Source organism: Molossus molossus, unplaced genomic scaffold (genome assembly GCF_014108415.1).
Source record: "Molossus molossus isolate mMolMol1 unplaced genomic scaffold, mMolMol1.p scaffold_m16_p_15, whole genome shotgun sequence".
NCBI lineage: Eukaryota > Metazoa > Chordata > Mammalia > Chiroptera > Molossidae > Molossus > Molossus molossus.
The window spans coordinates 54,067,142-54,085,347 of NW_023425350.1; positions in this window are offsets into that span (position 1 = coordinate 54,067,142).

The following is an 18,206-nucleotide window of genomic DNA, read 5'->3' on the forward strand; positions in this document are numbered from 1 at the left end:
CGTAGAAATGGCATTTCTAAGCCTCCAAGTAAAATTAGAGTCTTTATCATTTTCTTTTAGGGGACAGACCGTTTATCATTAATCTCAGAGAAGGAAATAGGAGAAATAATTTTTTTTTTCTGTTTTACTGAAGGTGTGAAAAATCTTGCTCATCACTTCCCCCTCCCTGCTGGGTACTGAGGCAACCAGCTCCCTTCTCCTCCTCCACTTTCTTCATGACCTCCAAAGGCCCTGAATTCTCTGCCTCTTGCCTTCTCTGTCCTCCAGGCCCCAGTGATCCCCACCCTCCAAAAAAACATTTGAAGGCTATTCACATCAGCTCAGGGGGTTGCTGGAGTTTCCCAGAAACTCAATCCTGGAAATCTAGAGATGTGAGCACCAAATTTTATTCTAGAATTGAGTTAGAAAGATACTGCCCTCCTGGAACCAAAGTCCTTAATCGTCCTTCCAAGGTTTGTTCACCTGTGAGCATGGTGTTCCAGACAGCAAGACGCGGGTCTTCAGTCTGGGGGTGGGTTGCGCTGGGGCATCCACACTCTCCTTCCCCCGCGCTTGCAAATAAGGACAGGAGTTTGTGTTGCCTCATCTCTGGCAGCCCTCTGCCAGGCTGGTTCTGTCTGTGGTTAGAGTCACGGGAAAAGAACCCTAACGTTGTTTTATTCCAACTCCCTTAATCAGATAACAAACCTGAGCCCAGAGAGAAGCTGGCAGTCGGAGGTTACAAATCTAGTCAGTGGGTCATCTCGGTGTCATTGCCTGGATTGAGACCCTGACTTCACGTCCCCACTCCCCATCCCCTGCCCTCGTTCTGTGTGGTGCATGGGGCCTTGTCATTTGTATTCGACAGGATCTGAGGCCTCCAGGCACCAGCCACTGGCCACCTATGGCAACCAGCACCTGTCCCTGGTGGGGTCTCCATGCCCCTGGTCACAGCAGTTACTGCTCTCTCAGGTTCCTGACCCCCTGAGGCAATGGACTTCCCAGACCCTCTGTTCATGCCTCCCTAGCCAGCCCAGGCCTAGGGACAGCAGCCTCTAACTTAGCAAGGGGTCACTGGTTGGGGATATCACCAGGCATTTTACACAGAGGCTTCTGGAAGGCAGCACCACAACACAGCCTGCAGCAGGCACCCCCGCCATCCACATGCATGCGGAGCAGACATGACACACCTACATTCCAGCCAGCACTGCACATACTCTGCAGGCACACCCCACAGATGCCACTTGGCCTCATCATTAGAAAACACTGAAAACACAGACACACAACCTAGGAGATATTACATACACACCCACACTCAGCCAACACCCTGCACCAACCTACATGCATATCCAACAGAATCCATGCACACCCTCTGCTGATACCACACATACATACATTTCCTCAGGCACACACATACACAGCAGACACCACACACACACATACCCCCAACAGATATACACACTCCCATCTGCTCCTATGTGCATGGTCACATCCACCGGAGTTGGTGGCCATACACCTGGTATAATATGAGAAAGCTGAGAAGCCCCCACCAGCCCATCCCTACAGACATGATGCAATTACTAAACATAAGGATGAGATCACACAGCTTCTGGGACACAGGACCCTGGCTTCGGCCAACTCTGTCGCGGCAAAGACTTGTGGCCTGGATCACTCTTTCCTTAATCAGAAACAAGACATTAGGAGGACCTGTCCAAAGTTCCCAGATGGGTATGAGGCCACAAGTGTTCACCCGACAGCATATGCTGAGGGCCACCCTGGGCTTTGAGCTGCAAGGCAGAGAAGAAATTTCAGGCTGGGTTTGGTCCCTATCCTCTGGGAGTTGGCCTCAGGCTGGAGAGAGAAGTGGGGCTTGGTATCAGAGGACATGAGAACAGAAACACATCAATTGTGCAAATTCACACTCAGGCAGAGGGGTTGAGGATTAAATGGGGTTAGAGGTAAAGCCAGCAACCCGAGGGTGGCCACTGCAGCGAGTCATGTCTAAAGGGAAGAAGTCAGACTTGGCATAAGGGTGGGAGATACAGGGTCATTTACTCATCCATTAGTTATACACGTATTTAGTACTCACTGCCTATGTAGGTACTGCTTTTGGCAGTGACTTTGAGGGATGAGGTCCCTGCCTCTTGCAGCATCTGATCCAGCTGGGAGATAGTCAGTACCAACCAAGTAAAGAGTGAGGATGATGTCAAGGTGGTGTCAGGCTATGAGGCAAATCCACAGGTAATGGGCAGTGACTGGGGCTACCTTAAGCCGGGGAAAGGCTCCCTGAGGGCAATGAGGGCAGGCCTGGGACTAGGGTGAGGCAAGGAGGTGCTTGCTCCCTCTTAAATGCTGACCCCGCACTTGTATGACCTTGAGAGGGAATGCCTTCTTAAATGTGGGCCCTCGGTGACTCCTCACTTGCCTCGCCCTGGTCCCAGCCTGTCTAGGGGTGTTAAGGGGAAGCACTGGGACGTGAGGTTCTAGCTTGCTATCGAGTCTCCTTAGCCTGATTTCTGTCTGACATCTGTCTGCCTTTGTGTTCCATTTCTGTTGGCCTCCACTTACCCTGGCCCAGCCTCCACCCCCAGCCCCAGCTTTTCTTCCCTGGGCCTCAGGGTGTCAGAGGAGGCCCCTATTCCCTAGACCCTCAAGGGTCATGCCCTTGCCCGGAGAAGCCAAGTCTTGAACTGTGGGATTAAACCCAGAGATACAGACTCAGAAGGGCAGGGCTGTTTTCCTGTCCTGGGATGGCTGTTCTGAGAAGGAGTGCATGCAGGGGCCTGGATGGAAGGCTAGGAAGGCAAAGGGAAGAAACAAAACTCGCTCCAGCTGGGAACCAGGTCTTTTCCCTTTGAAGCCATCACCCAGGCCTCATTGGGTTTGTCCCCAAGGGCCCCATATCACCCCATTTCTTTCTTCCTCTGTACTGACCTCTCTTATTAACTACCGAATTGTGGTAAAGGCCATGTCTATTTTCCAGCTCGGGCACTTGGCGCTCTGCAGTCCCCACCCCTATGTTCAGTGACTGAATGACTGAATGAGGTTGCTGTGAGGCCCAGGTTCCTCTGGGCAGCCCACAGAACGTGGGCTCTGGCCACTGCAGAAGCACTGGAGCTTGAAGGTGGTTTGGGGCACAGAGGGACCTCCCAACCCCGGCTTCATAGTGGGTCTCGGGATATCAAGCCCAGCCAGGCCCCTGTGGATGCTCTGCACCTCCTCCCTCATCACACAAAGGAAGAGTGGTCTGGGGTCTCACGTTCCTCAGCCTGGGGTGTGCCTGAGAAAGTTTGGGGGTTGTTCCCCCTTCTCCCTCTCACCCCGATCTTTGCCCTGGCAACCTGATGGGCTGGGCACAGGGAGACTGGGGGGCGGGGAGGGGCTGACTGCCTCCTTGGCCCAAGGTGGGGTTTGGGGCGCCCCTCCCGGCCTGCCCGAGCCCGCGGCCCCCGCCCTAATCAATGGGCCGCAGACGGCGGGAGGGGCCGGCCGGAGGATTAGGGCGGAGGAGGGCAATTTCAGCCGACCCGCAGCGCTCGGCTTTCCTCCCGCGCGGCTCAAATGCCGCATTTCGGATGCAGCGCCGCGCTCCGCCTGTTTGCTCGGGGAGCGGGGGCCCCAGGGCAGGAAGCCAACTCGCAAGTGTATCAGAGATTAGAAACGGCGGCGGCGGGGGCGGGCGCTGGGCAAACACCCGGCGGCCACCTCAATCCCTGGTCCTCGATTCAGCCCGCGGCGGCGCTGGCCCGGCCGTGACTCGGCCGCGTGCGGGTGTGTGGCGGGGGGAGGTTGGGAGCCCCCGCCCCTACCCCGCTCGGGGGCCTTCGGTGCCCGCCCCAAGGGAGGACAGGCTCCTGAGCCCGCAAGCAGGCGGGGTGCGGGGGCGCTGGGCTCCTGAGGGGGCGACTCGGAGGGGACAGGCACCCGTCGGAGGAGCAAAGGATTTATTTTTCTCTTCCAATGTTTATGAATTTGCACCTTTTCCTTAAAGAGCACACACGTGGAGGATCACCAACTCCCGTACAAACTGGGTTGGTACCAAAGATCATGATAGGTGAATGAGGGAAAGAAGGGGGGCACGGGAGAGAGCAGGCCCAGCGGGGTCCGATGGATAAGGAAAGGGCAGAGGAAGGGGAAAGGGAGGACGAGTGGAGATAATCTGGCACAGTCTCCTTTTGTGCGCCCTCCTGAATCCGCCCCAGAGCCTGGCTCTAACTCTCCCCTCTCCCGCACCCCTAGTCCTCCGTCGGCCTGGTGGGGTGAGGGGAAAGAGCTTCTGGTTGAGGGTGGAGAAGGAAAAAGAGCCAAGGTGGAGATGTGAAGATAGAGTGCCAGCCCTTCTGCCTGGTGCGCACCTGGGGCCGGCAGCCTCGCCACAGCGCCGGCTCTCCCAGAGCCCAGCACAGCGCCGCGGGTGACGGCGCCCCCTGGTGTCCATGGGCCTCTCTGCTCTGCGCGGAAAACCCCCAGGTCTGAATCCACTGCTCTGGGAAGCGAGCCTCTGACCCCCTTCCAGCAGCCCCAGGGAACGTGTCCAGAGTCTGGAAGTACCGATCGTCCAGGGCCCCAGAGGTCCAGAGTTCGGGAAGACTGCCTGAGACTCCGGAACAAACTCCTCCTTAGCTCTGTAAGACCCCCACACTTGGGCCTCTGCCACATCCTCAGCTAGAGCTCCTCCTGCCCTGACCCCACCCCCAACTCACACGCTGTGCTCCTTCCTATCCGTGGCGGACTGGAACTCTTCCAAACGCGCCTTTGCTCGGGCTTCGTAGAGAGTCCAAATCCTGCCGCCTACCAAGACACGGGTAACTTCTAACCTCTTTTTCCAGTAAGATCTCCAGGGCTTCCCAGTCCAGAGGTTCTTTGAACCAATTTAACATCTGATTTAATCTCAGGAGACTTCTCTCTTCTCCCTCAAAGGGAGAAGAAAAATATATGTTCTGTTGGAGCTGGGAGATTTGGCCAGGAGTAGGATTTCCCCCCACCTCCAGACAGATGCTGGAGCTAAAGGGCAGTGGGCTGGTCCCTGGGCACCTGTGCCCACAGGGTCCCCTCTCCCTCAGAAGTGACACAGTTTTCCTCCCAGGGAAACCCACCAGTGCCTCACTCCTACAACTGGTTCCTATGCACTACCCACACCCCACCACGGTCCTTTGGGAAATTAGGGCACTTTGTAATTTACCCTCTTCTGGAAGCAGTTATAAAGTCCTTTATTTTGCTGTTGACTCATCTGAACTGAACCAGCAAGCTCCCTCCCTTCCGCTTTACCCACCTCTCCCAAGTTCCCTAGTGAGCTGCTGGGACCTCCAGAGTGACCAGGTCAGGCAACTACCAGTTCCAAGAGTTGGGGTGTTCAGTTTTCACCTCGAAAGAGACTGTAGCTAAACCCACCAGGATCTTCCCCTTACTGTGGCTGGGCACAGTGCCCAGGCAACTTTTGTGAGGGGCAACATGCAGCAACATCAGCCAACATTTCAAATGAGCCTCTCTGTCTTCCTAGGAAATGCACATTTAAGAATCTCTCCTAAAGAACACTTGCAGGGAGCGTGGCACCCTTAAGGATGCTTGTCATGGGTGGAATGGGAAATACATCTTAAGGTCAGTTAGTAGTAGGCTGGCTCAACCATTGCATGCTGTACAACCACTTATTAAAAATGAGATGGAGCTTTATTACTGACTCAGTGAACTGTGCAATATATACTAATGAGAAATAAAGCAAGTTAAAGTACAGTTTTATAGTTTGATTCATTGATTGTTGTCCAAGTCATAATAAATATATATGTTAGTGTATACATGGAATAGAAATAAACCCGAACACAGAAGTTATTTTGTTAAGATATTATGGAGAGGATTTTATTTTCTTAATAGTAATTTTAGGATTGTTTTCTTTTTATAATATATATATATATATTAGTTTTGGAATCAGAAAAGAAAAGAAAAATGAGTCTATGAACCCATGTTCAGAAGGACCTTGACTGCTAGCACATTTGGGGCTAGCAAGAAGTGTGATCTGGGAGCAGGAAGATGGGTCCCCCCCCACACACTGCCACATCCCAGGTGTAACTGAATAGGAGGGTCGCTTTCCCCGCCCCCACTTTTCTCCTGGAGGAAGGGGATATTTGTTTCTCCTCCTCAGTTAGGAAGCATTGACTCTCTCAGCTCAAGAACAGTGGTTGGTCCAGTGGTTGGTCGTGGGCACCTGGCACAGCGCCCCTCATTCCTCCTCCCAACCAGGCCTTTACTGCCCTCCGGTCACTGCGCCGCGCCACACCTCCCGGACCCCGGGCTTCATTTCCCAGAGCTTCTGAGTAGTCTATAACATGCTGATCCTAACTTCTTGGCTCCTGTGTAAAGGGCCTCCCCCTCCCCGCAACAACCGCCCCTCCCCCCAACCGCACCCTGACAGGGTTGGCTGAACCCCCAGAGGTCCGGTTGCCGCCTGCTGCCTTGGGTACCGGCGCCTCCATCACACGGTCTGCGCGCGCCCCCTGCTGCCAACCTTGGGAAACGACACTGTCGGCCGGTCCTTCAGAACCTTGTTCCAGGGGCCCCCCACCTGTCACACAGCGGTGCGTCCTCTGCGTTCTCGCAGCCTCGCTGGGACAGCTCCCAGGCAGGACAGGCACTTAAAAAGCATAGTGGTGCCTCCACGAATGAACTCAGCACCCTTTGAGGCTATTCCACTTCATAGGGGGCCTAAGTGACTTTCCTGTAGCACATCGCAGCAAGTTAGATATAGAACCAGACCAGAGCCTTAGTATAAACCACTGACGGAACCGAGGGCTAAAATTCTCCAGGACACTGTACAGGAGCTCTGTAGACGTAAAATTGTGTCCTGCCTCCCAGGAACCTAGAGCTCCCGGGCAGGTGGGGACCTGATTCTGAGCCCTGTTGGTTGCCCACACAGGCCAGCTTTGTCCCTGTTCTGTGGCTGAGCATAGCCCACCCAGGCAGTGAGCACTGGCAGGGCCCTCAGCACCAAGGCCAGGTGTGTTCCCAGCCAGAGGAGCACCAGTCCAGGAAAGCTCCAGTAGCACCCCTCCCCAAGGCTCCCGCTGTGCGTTCCCTGGGGAAGGAGGAGCAATGCTGGGTCAGGGCCTGGGGGACTTGGAGGGAGGGGAGGGTGCCCCTCCCTTCTGCCATGTGCTGGCTGTGTCACCTGGATAAGTGGCTCCTCTCCTTTCTGAGCCTTGTGATCCTTCTTTGTAAAGTAGCATTGATGATTTTTCACAGGTGTGGTGAGGATCCACTGCCTGGATTTTGCATACCCAGCACATAGCAGATGCTCCATAAATGGTGGTCCCCAAGTCCTTAGATCCCCAAAGGATCTCCAGTGACATGACCTGACAGTGTTGACTGGAACCACCCTGGCTCTGGGTTGAAGATGAGAAGGGGAAGGACGGAAGCAAGGGCACAGATAGGTTGCTACCACAGTGATCCTAGCAAGAGACAGGAAGCTTGGCCCACAGTGGCCTCAGTGGAAGTGGACGGATGAGGTCATATTAGGAATATATTTTGAAGGTAGAGCCTTATGAGAATTATACTGATAAATTGGATGTGAGGATGAGAGAAAGAGTAGCTCCAAGGATGACTCCAAAGTTTTGACCTGAGCAGCTAGAAGGATGAAGTTGCCATTCTCTGGGGCAGTCGGCTGTGGACAAGTAAGGAGAAGTGAGGCTCCCCAAACTCTCACAATGTGACTGTACACAGTCTGACGTAAGCCCAGGTCTGTGACTCCAAAGCCCTTTCTTCCTCCACTCCTGCCTGCCCCAGAGAAAAGGCAAAGCAGGAGGGGTGCTATCCCTGCCCTCCTCTGCCTTCACCCAGGGAAGTATATGCTGGGAAATTACACATTCAGACATTGGATTGTTGTTAGTTTGGGGGGGGGGGTTGTATGTGCCCCTAGCGGCAACCAAACCCGGGACTCTCTGGTCCGCAGGTCGATGCTCCAACCTCTCAGCCACACCAGCCAGGGCAGGTTTGTTGTTAATTTTTACCTGTTGCATTCTGTGAGCGGACTTAATCTTCAAAGATCCATCCATTTAATGAACAAACATTATCATTTGTCATTGGTCCTAGCCCATGAGATTTCCCAAATTATGACCAGCCAGTGCCTCCCTCCTCTCACAGATCTCCCGTTCTCCGGTTAGACCATGTGATGTGTTTTGGTTATCTGCTGTTGTGTCGCCAACCACTCCAAAACTCTGGAGTTTAAAACAACAACTATTGCCCTGGCCGGTTTGGCTCAGTGGTTAGAGTATCGGCTTGTGGACCAAAGAGTCTCGGGTTTGATTCTGGTCAAGGGCACGTTCTTCGGTTGCGGTTTGGTCCCCCGCCCTGGTCGGGGTCATGCAAGAGGCAACTGGTCGATGTGTCTCTCTCATATCAATGTTTCTCTCTCTCTTTCTATCTCTCCCTCTCACTCTGTCTGAGAATAAAATGGAAAATATCCTCGGGTGAGGATTAAAAATATATAAATAATATAAATTAAATAAATAAATAAATAAATAAATAAAACCACCATTTTGTCCACTCACAACTCCGAGGGCCAGGAGTTTGGACAGCTCAGCTGGGACGTGCTGCTTCACATGGTGTCAGCCAGGATCTCTTCTGCGGTTCAATCGGGGCTGGCTCAACGGGCATGAGACCCACATAGCTGCCCAGGTCTCCACGTTCAGAGAGACCTGGCAATGGGTTGAAGGCTCTGCTGTAGCTGTCTTAAAACTCTTAATAATTTTTTAACAATGGAACCTATGTTTTCATTTTACATTGGGCTCCACAAATTATGTAGCTGGTCAGGGCTGCAATCAGATGGTGGCTGGGACTGGAACAGTCAGGATAGTTTATTCACAAACATAGGGTCTTGACAGGGTTGGCTGGGAGGCTGGAACTCCTCTCATCCTCTCCACATGGCCGGCTTGGCCTTCTTCTCAAGAGTAAGCATCCCTATGGCAAAGGGAAAACTTCAAATCATAAGGCCCAGTCTCAGAAGTTATAGAGTATCACTTTTGCCACATTCTGTTGAACAAAACAAGTCATAGGGCTAGCCCAGATCCAGGAAGAGGGGATGGGGAAATGGCAAGGCCTCTTTGCAACGGAGCAGGTGGGAAACATACCCTGACAAACACTGTTTATGCCCTATCTGGCCAACAGGCCCAAGTTTTCAAGAGTACACGAGAAGGATGTGCCTGCCACTTTTGCTCCTGTCCTCTCCCTACCTCTGTCGCACTCCCCAACTAAAGCTAGTTGAATTGGTTTATCTCAGGTAGGGTCAGGGATCTGTCCTCTCTACTTAGCCCCTGAGAATAACTAGCAGACTGGCCTTGGCCAGAAAAGCTGTGAGGTCTGTTGATCACCTTAACAAGTAAGGAAGTGGGGAAAGGTGGGCTAGGTGAATAGGCATAGGAAGCTTGGGGACATGGCTCTACCCCCTCCCCACTGAACAGTGAGGACTATTGCAATGAGGGGTTTAAAGCAGGTATAGAGCCTTTCTGCTCAAAGTATGGTTCCCCAGACCAGCGCTAGCATTGCCTAGGAGTGTTAGAAATGCAGACTCTAAGGATCCAACCCAAAACTACTGAATCAGGATCTACAATTGAACCAGATTCCAAGGTGATCTATACACATGCTAAGGTTTGAGAAGCTGGTAGATCTAGAACAGTGGTTCTTGCCTTGGTTGCACAGTGGAATCATGTGGGAAGGTTTTACAATTCCCAATGCCCGGGCCACACCCCAGACCAACTAAATTAGCATCGCAGAGGTGGGACTCCAACATTAGGACACTTTGTCCTTCCTAGGCAGTTCCCCTGGGGAGTGAGGGAGTGAGGAGGTCAAATTCCAGACTCTTTCTGACTCAGGACTCCTCATTGGACAGCCCCCCCCCCTCGACTATTCTTTGGAAAGCAGGAAGCCAGGTCTGAGCTTCCAGTGGGGTCCAACCCTCCTCTCTCATCAGGAGCCTGTAGACATTGATTTTCCCAGATTATTCTCTGGACCCTGGAAACTCTGAGTTGGACCCATAATCCCCCTTCCCACGCCCACCCCTATGTTTGAAGCCAGGACTCCCAGGGGCAGCTCTCCATGCAAGTGTGAACAGCAAACAAATCCGTCTGGACACACACACGGGCACTTCCTAACAGGAACCTCAGTGTGGTGCTGAACAAACAGGCAGCCTGGGCCTCCACCCTACTCCTAGACCCCCAGCTGGCCGCAAGGCCCAGCCTCCGCACCTGGCCAGGATAATGAGGTTTCCCATGACTTCCAGCGCCCCCTCTCCACACCAGTTCTCTCCCAACCTGCTCCCAGTCCCTGAACTCAACCTCCCCAGTCTTAGTAGGTGGTGGCAAAGGCTTGGTAACAACCCCAGAAGCCTGCTGTGGAAGAGCCTTAAAAAGGTTACAAGGGGCTAAGGGAAAGTCTGGACTGGTATGCAGGGCCCGTGACAAGGCTGTCCTCTTCTCCCTGACCATCACCACCCGACATCTACCTGCAGGACACACGCCCACACCCACCACCAGCACCAGCATCTTCACACCATCACCAGCATCTCCATTATCCTCTTCTCGTTCTCGGTTTCTCCCCTCTCTGACTCCATCTGCTTACAAGACTCTTGGAAAGGTCACACGCATCACAACCCGACTCCTTTTGTGTCTTTCTTTTTTTTTTTTTTTTTATCCTCACCCAAGGACATTTTTTTCCATTTTTTGCACAGATAGAGTGGGAGGAAGAGAGAGGAAGAGAGAAACATCGATGTGAAAGGGACACATCGAGTGGCTGCCACCCGCACGACCAACCAGGGCCAGGGACAAACTGCAACCGAGGTACATGCCCTTAGCGGGAACCGAACCCCGGTCTCTCTGTACCGCAGGCCGACGCTCTAACCGCTGAGCCAAACCCGCCAGGGCCCTTTTGTGTCTTTCTATTTCAACAATGCCCCTGAGTTTTTTAACCCTCAGGCCACATTGGAATGTTGATGGTGCAGAGAGAAGCTGAAGCCAGATAGTCAGTGACTTTTTAAAAAGAACCACCTTTGCCTCCTCCTGGTTTTGGAAGTTCAGTCAGTTATGAGGAGTTAAGACTAGTCAGTCCATGAAAGGATTCACTCTCTCACACACTTTCTTCTCTCACAATTCCATGCCCCACTCACCCTCAAAGGAAAAAGAAACACCCTTTCCTCCTCTAACAGCTGTGAGCATTGAGGAGAAGTCAATGCAATTCAATTCCATTTCAACCATTTAAGTTGACACTCTCATTGTGGAATTTGGAGTCAGTCAGGCCTGGGCCGGAATTCTGACCGTTCACTGCACAGGCCTGGAGTGTAATAGGGGTTCAGCAGAGAACCATTCCTCTTTCTTGTCCTTTTCTTCAGACTGGAAAAATAAGGGAGAAACAGAATTTAATTCAGGAAATACACATGTATCTACTATGTGCTAGGCACTGTGGTATTCATGGCGTGTGAATAAAATGACAAATAAGGTCCTGACTTGAGTTTGGGGTTATCACAGGGGCATTGTATAGAGTGAGCAGGAAGCTCAGAGGCCTGGACTGAGTTTTGCCTTTTGGGCAAATCACTCCCCACTTGGTCGGACCTCAATGTCCTTCCTTTTCTGTACAACAAGGGGCTTTGACTAGTTTTCTGCTAAGCTCCCAGCCAGCTCTAAAGTATTCTAAGTGGGTGGAAAACAAGGGTTGTTTGCCTTGGACTTCACCCTTCCTCTCCAATCATTCCTTCTTTCCTCTGTCTTTGCCCATCCTTAGTCGGGAGTCTCAGTGGGTCCATAGCCTGTCTCTCTTCTCTTGTAGCATTTTCTTTCTGTGTAATCTCACCCACTGCTTGCCTTCCTAGGTTTTCCTCTCTTCGGAGGTAGAGAAGAGCTTCCTCCAAGGAGTCTTCCTGGACTTTGAAGTTCTAACCAATGTCTGTCCTTCATATTCCCATAGAATCTGCCTGTTTAGTTTGACAGTTGTGTTACTTAGCTGTGGATGAGTCTCTCTGCTCCTCCCTCCCCAACCATGAGATTGTGAGTTCCTAATGAAGAGAAACTCTATTCTTCATTCCTTTGTACCCCTCATAAACCCAGCACATAAAATAGGCCTCAAACAAACAGATGTTTGCTGACTTCAGTCTAATTGAAGAGCATAGAATTTCAGAGAAGGTCTTAAAAGCAGCATACATAAGAAAAAGTTAGGAAACAGTAGGTAACTGCAAAGTGCAATGTGTATTCGCATATACAGAGCCTCCTCTGTGTCAGTGTGCATTGGGGAAGGAGGAACAAACAAACAACCTTGTTTGCTCTTGGCCTGTCAGGTGCAGGGGACACAGTGGGGACAGATGAGGGAAGGAGCAGGTGTGCGGTGGAGCTGAGACAGCCGGGCAGAGGGGGAGGTGTGGGACTTCCCCCAAGGTAGCCCCTGGGCCCGCTCATCTTGCAGGCGAGGCTTAACTTGAGGCCCCTGGGAGCCTCCATCTCTGCTCCGAAGACCTGCATAATTCTCCAGCCAGCACATTTCTTCTGGATGAAAAAACCTTCCTTTGAAAAGATGGAAAGAGAAAGACCCTGTAAAAGGGGGAAAAGGAAAAATGGACCAAGATTCACAAGGGTGTTGGGAGAAAGGGCAGTACAGGCCTCCCAACACATCTTTCCCAACTTGCTAGGTCCCCTTACTAGGGGATCCTGACTAGGGCTCAAAATGTTGGATCCACCTCCACTTTTTTGTCATCTCCCCCCCCCCCCCCTTTATTGATTGTAGAGAGAGGAAGTGAGAGGGAAAGAGAGAGACAGAAACATCGATGATGAGAGAACATCGACCGGCCACCTCCTGCATGCTCCCCACTGGGGATCGGGCCCACAACCTGGGCATGTGTCCTGACCAGGAATCGAACTGGCGACTTCTTGGTGCATGGGTTGACGCTCAACCACTGAGCCACACCAGCCAGACTTCGGTCATCTTTTGACTTTGATCCTTCCTATTCATTTTTTCAGATCTTATTTTATGTCCTTCAATAATGGAAGAACATTACAATAATGAATATACCTATCTTATTTCTGACTTTAATTGGAACTGCTTCTGAAGTCTCACATTTAAATATGATTCTTGCTATAGGTCTTTGATGACTACCCGTTACCCTTTAGTTTGATAAACAGTATACTTTTTAAATAAATACATGTTGAATTTTATAATTTTTTTTTTTTTAAAGGAATGGCTTAGAGCCAATGTTCTTTCTTTATTGGGACGTGCTTCTTTTTTTTTTTTTTTTTTTTATCCTCACCCGAGGACATTTTTCCATTTTTTTGTTCAGATAGAGTGGGAGGGAGAGAGAGAAACATCGACGTGAAAGGGACACATCGAGTGGCCGCCACCCGCTCGACCAACCAGGGCCGGGGACAAACTGCAACCGAGGCACATGCCCACAGCGGGAACCGAACCCGGGTCTCTCTGGACCACAGGCTGACGCTCTTTCCGCTGCGCCAAACCGGCCAGGGCTATAATTTTTTTTTTGTCTCTACTGAGATCATTATATTTTTCTTCAATCTGTTTATATGGAGTACTACTTTGATGACTAACTTATATGCTAAAGTTTGCTCAATGTTTTCATTTTTTAAGTGATTGTAGAACTTTATAAAATATTTTCTTCTGCATCTATTAAAAAGTATTACATTTGCCCATGGATACAGATAATAGTGTGGTGAAGGACTGGGGTGGGACAGGGGTTGGGTGGAGGAAATGGAAGGGAAACTGGGGGACATCTGTAACACTGTCAACAATAACAAAAACAGTATTACATTTTCCTTTAATTTGTTAATATGGTGTACTCCTTAATAGAGTTTATGATGTCGAACTTTTTCACATTATCAGGACAAACCCCATGATTGTGATTAATAATTTGATCATGATTAATAATTATTTTTATATAAGCTGCCACATTTGATTTACTAATATCTTATTTAACATTTTAACTCCTTAGCATCATAAAATAATTGGTTTATGATTCTCTCAAACTATTCTTTTCTGGTTTGGGGACCAAGGTTACATTAGCCTAAAAAATCATTAGGGTAGCTTTCCTCTTTTCAACTCTGAAACAGTATAAAACCAGGATTACTTATTCCATAAAACCACTGGGACTGGTATATTTTGGGGGAGAGGGGTAAGTGGTTAATAAAATTTTTATTTCCAATTAACAATTAGTGGCATATTGTTTTCTGTTTTTTCTAAAGTCTATTTTGACAATTTATATTTTTCTAAAAAGTTTATTTTATATAAGTTTCCAAATGTATTAACAATGTTATTGATAATAATTCTTTACAATAGAAGAATCTCTATTTTATTTCTAGCCTTGCCATATCATTCTTAATAATGTTTATTATCCCTTTTCTCTTTTTACTGCTGATAGTGATGTGTTTATCCCATTATGGTTTCCAAACAACTATTTTGGATGTTATTGATCTTCTCAACTGTATCATCTTTTTTCATTAACTGTATCAATTTTTCTATTTCACTATTTTATGTTTTTATTCACATTTTCCTTTTCCTCTATTTTCTTTTACTTTTCCCTGTTGCCCTTTTCCCTCTTAAGTTGAACACAATTCGTTTATTTCCTGTCTTTATTTTTATTGTTAGTTTTTGTTACAGAAAATTTTAAATATAAACAAAATCAGAAAGAATACCATAATGAAGCCCTATGCACTCAACAGCCAACTGAACAATTTTCAATTCACCACCAATCTCATGTTGGGTAATCACTGATTTGAGATTATTTTGAAGCAGATTCTAACATATATTTCATGTATAAATAATTCAGTAGATTTTTCTAAAATGCTAAGACTCATTATACTTTAAAATACTATTATTATACCCTTTAAAATACCATTATCATGACTAAATAAAAATCCCACCAATAATCTTTCGTGTCATCCAATATCCAATATTCAAATGTCCTCAATTATATCATAAATACTTACACAATTTATTTGTCTCCTAATAAGGTCTATCATTGCAATTGGTTAATATGTCTCTTATGACTCTTTAACCTATAGGTTCCCTCTTCGACATTTTTTTTCCCTTATAATTTGTTTGTTGATGAAGATGAATTGTATGTCCTATAGAGTATCCTGTAGTCTGGATTTTGCTCTGGCCAGTATATTTCCTGTGAATTGGCAGTTAGATCTAAAGACTTAATCAGATTTTGGGTTGATTTTTTTTTTGGACAATGAGCTTCATAGGTAAAGTTGTATACTTCTATCAGCAGGCACATGATTTCTGGTTGTCTTTCTGTTTCTGATGTTAGGAACCCCTGGTGATCACTGCCGTTGTATCTTATGCTGCTTTCTTCCTCATCATGTTGGTAGCCTGAAGTTCTCTCTCTAATAGATTCTTCAGGCAGAGATTGTGGAAACAGTATTCCCATATTTTTTAGCCCTTCAAAAAAAATCTTCGGATAACTATGTACTGAAACATAGTTAATTATATACTGAAAACTAAAGCCAGAGATACACTGACCATGTTTTACCTAAAAATCAGCACAAGTAGACTTAACAAAATGTTCATAAGCCTTCCATTGAATCAGGTTTGTTTGCTCTGTCAACTCCCTCTGACTGCAGGGTGCCCACTGCTGCCAGACTAACACATTGAGAGTTTCAGTGCATAAAGGACAAAGACTGTACACCAATGATGAACTCACAGAAAGAGAAACTGAAGAAACAATCCCATTTACCATCGCGGCAAAAAAATTAAGATACCTAGGAATAAACTTAACCAAAGAAATACAGGACCTATTCGCAGAAAACTACAGGTCATTGAAAAAAGAAATAGAGGAAGATATAAAAAAGTGGAAGCACATACCTTGTTCATGGATTGGAAGAATTAACATCATTAAAATGTCCATATTACCCAAGGCAATCTATAGATTCAATGCAATCCCCATCAAAATACCAATGAAATATTTCACAGAACTAGAACAAATACTTCAAAAGTTCATATGGAACCAAAAAAGACCCTGAATAGCCACAGCAATCTCGAAAAAAAAAAAAAAAAAGGACAAAGTAGGTGGGATCACAATACCAGATATCAGGTTATACTACAAAGCTTCTGTAATTAAAACAGCCTGGTACTGGCACAAGAACAGGCATATAGACCAGTGGAACAGAACAGAGAACCCAGAAATGGACCCAAGACATTATGCTCAATTAATATTTGACGAAGGTGGCAATAGCATACAGTGGAGTAAAGACAGCCTCTTTAATAAATGGTGTTGGGAAAATTGGACAGCTACATGCAAAAAAATGAAACTAGACCATCAACTTACACCATACACAAGAATAAACTCAAAATGGATAAAAGACTGAAATGTGACTCATGAATCCATAAAAATCCTAGAAGAAAATGTAGGCATCAAAATTTCGGACATCATACACAGCAGAATTTTCACTGATACATCACCTAAGGCAACAGAAACAAAGGAAAAAAGAACACATGGGACTACATCATACTAAAAAGCTTCTGCACAGCAAAAGAAACAAGCATCAAAATGGAAGGGCAACCCACTGTATGGGAGAGCATCATTGCCAATGGTACATCAGATAAGGGGTTAATTTCCAATATATATGGAGTACTCATACAACTCAACAAAAGGAAGACAAAAAACACAATTAAAAAATGGGCAGAGAAGCTAAGTAGACACCTCTCCAAACAGGACATACAAATGGCCAAGAGACATATGAAGAAATGCTCAACATCACTAATCATCAGAGAGATGCAAATTAAAACAATAATGAAGTATCACCTAACACCTGTCAGAATGGCCACCATCAACAAATCATCAAACAAGTGTTAGCGAGGGTGTGGAGAAAAGGAGACTCTAGTATACTGCTGGTGGGAATGAAGACTGCTGCAGCCACTATGGAAAACAATATGGTGTTACCTCAAAAAACTAAAAATTGAACTGTCATTTGACCCAGTGATCCCACTTCTAGGAATATATCCTAAGGAGCCTGAAACACCAATCAGAAAGAATATATGTACCCCCATGTTCACAGCAGCACTATTTACAATAGCTAAGATCTGGAAACAGCCCAAGTGTCCATCAGTAGACGAATGGATGAAAAAGCTTTGGTACATATACACGATGGAGTACTATGCAGCTGTAAGAAAGAAAGATCTCTTATCCTTTGAGACAACATGGAGGGACCTGGGAAGTATTATCTTAAGCGAAACAAGCCAAGCAGAGAAAGACAAATACCACATGATCTCACTTATTTGTGGCATATAATGAACATAACAGTCTGAGGAATAGGGTAGATCCAGAGACGTGGAAGTAGGGTACAGACTGACAACCCTCAGAAGAGGGGGTGGGGGAGGATGGAAGAGATAAACCACAGAACTTATATGCATGTACACATAACCAATGGACATGGACAACAAAGCCGGGGATGAGGTGGGGGGATGGGGAGGAGGGTTCAATGGGGTAAAAAAAAGAGAAACATCTGTAACAAAAATAAAATAAATTTTTTAAAAAAGAACACAGACCAGACACTTCATAAATCTGGCCCCATCCTATCTCTCACTGCATCCTACTAAGAAGCTTAGTCCAGCTCATCTACCATTGTAATAGACTCTTTCCTCCCCATAATAGCTACCACTTAGCTAAAAATGTGATTTCGTTTAATTCTTTTTAAAAATATATTTTTTATTGATTTTTTAGAGAAAGAGGAATCATTTAATTCTTATAACAATTTCAACAGGTAAGTATTATTTCTCCCCTAAAAGATCATTCCCATTTTATAAGAAATTGAGGCTTAGAGTGAAAAAGCCACTTATCAAAGTCACTGAAATGTTCAGTGAAAGCTGGGATGTGAAACCAGGTTTGTCCAACTTCCATATCCACATTTCTGTCACTGTGCTCCAATGTCCCCCAACAGCACAAACTGTTTTCTTTGTGGGCCCCTAAAGGTGAGTCCTCCTTCCCCTCCACAAGGCATGTTGTTGGCATCTTGGCACTGCTGTCTGGGTGGGTCCTGAGGGTTGCACAGCCCCTCCCTCTGGGCGTGAAAGCTCCTCAGAAAGAAATCCGTTGACAAACGAAGTGGTGTGTATAGGATTTGGGAATTATGGGGTAACGGGTGGTGGAGGTCTACCCAATCCCCCAACTCCCACTGGATTTGACCTTAGGTAAGGGAGAGCCCCTCTTTTGAGTTTGCATCCCACCTATGCCCCTTCGCCAGGGCTCTCCT